Here is a 1,979-nt window from a genome sequence, read left to right on the forward strand (position 1 = left end):
TCCCAGAGGTGAGGAGTGAAGGACAAGAAGAAAGTGGAAGGGATGTAAGGAGAGATAATAGGAGGATTTGTTAACAAGCAGGCTGCCACTCGGTGTAACTAATTGCTCAATTCTTACCCAGTGGGAAATTGATGAGGAGTAAACTCAGTTATCCATTTTGTATGGATGACTCGTCTAGAGTCTGGAAGACACAGGACTGGAAAACTAGGGACATAGTCTGAGAAGAGGTATATAGATTGGCCCATAGGAGTGAGCACAAAGTATGCACATCTAATTGCCCACGGAAAACATCTGCTGCAGAGGGGTCTTTCGATGCCCCCAGAGAAAGGTGGAGTCGTCTTGGGTATGTCAGCCAGTCCCTCTTGTCGATTTGCCTCTGTGCTGGACATGGGCCCAACAACAGAGTGGTCATTGGCAGAGACAGAGGCTTGCACAATCTCCCTCTGATCTAGCTAATGCTACTCTTGCGTGCCTAACCCGCCAGCACTAGAGACCAAGGGGATCAGCCCGTCTTTTGGAGCAAGTGGATTATAATAGACATCTTCCATTCCGGGGGGACAGAAACTTGTCCTTACTGGAATCGATATTTAATATGAATATAAGTCTGTTGTATGTAACGTTTACATGTAGTTGTATTGCAACAACTATGGGCAAAGACAAACTAAAGAAGGGGTCAGATCGCTCAGAGATGAAGGTCAATGTCACCCCACCAGTTGACCAACCCATACCAGTGTCCTCTTGGACACGGAGACAAGAGTAATTTCCTAAAGCACAAATTTGAGCATATGTCATTCACTTGCTTAAAACTTTTTAATGGCTGCTTATTGACCTTACCATAAAAGTCCAAAATTATTTATCTTAGCTAAGAGATTCTCTAAGATTTAACTTCTGCTTCTTTCCGCTCTTTATCTTTTGCCACTTCCTTTCTTACAGTTCTAACAACACTGAACTACTTTCATTTCCTTAAAATGGAGCCAGGCCTTTCTGTGTGCTGCCCCTCGGCCTGAATCCTCCACCAGTTGATTAATGCCTACTCAGGGGGCAGCAAATGTTCTTGGACGTTTTCCTGGATGTTGCAAGATTGAGCTAGCATCGGTCATGCCCACCCACACTTCTAGCCCTTACCGCAACACTCATTATGTCGCAGTGTGTATCCCCGGGCCCCTATTAAATGATAAGCTTCCCTGCGCTCCCAGCACCTAGCAAAAATTAGGCATTTGACAAAAATGTTGAAAGAATTAACAAATGAATCGAGCATTTTTCTTTTCTATTAAATTGTTCACTGTTCTTGATGATCATTTAAATAGAGAGTGTACTCTTTTTCCTCATACACTTCTCCAAAGTACTTAAGAAGTAAATGAAAGTATGAACGGCATGAAATTGATTGAGAACTTTACCAGGGGTAAATTTTATATCATTGGAGTTAATCTCTTAAAGTCATTACACAGGAAAAATAGACTAAATTGCATATATGTACTAAACGCAATAAGTCAGCAGAGAATGACAAATACCGTATGATTTGTGGAATCTAAAAAACAAAACAAACCAACAATTTTTTTTAAAAGCAGATCACATAAAGACAGAGAGCAAACTGATGGTTGCCAGAGGGAGAAAGGTGGTGGGAATGGGCAAAATGGGTGAAAGGAAGTGGGGGTTCTAGGCTTCTAGTTATGGGATGAATAAGTCACAAGGATGAAAGGTACAGCCCAGGGAATGTAGTCAATGGCATGTGATAAGGATGTATGATGACAGATGGTAGCTACGTTCGTGGTAAGCATAGTATAACAGATAGACTTATTGAATCACTGTTGGGCACCTGAAACTGTTACATTGTGTGTCAACTATACCTCGATAAGAAATAAATTTCATATAGAGATTCCCAATCATTTCGCATTCTCCTTCATTTTTACATTTAAAAAAATCCTGTGTATGTTTTTGTCATAATAATGATTACAAAGCTGATCCACTGCCTCTTGACC

The sequence above is a fragment of the Ursus maritimus genome, unplaced genomic scaffold, assembly GCF_017311325.1.
Source record: "Ursus maritimus isolate PB19 unplaced genomic scaffold, ASM1731132v1 scaffold_25, whole genome shotgun sequence".
NCBI classification, from domain to species: Eukaryota; Metazoa; Chordata; class Mammalia; order Carnivora; family Ursidae; genus Ursus; species Ursus maritimus.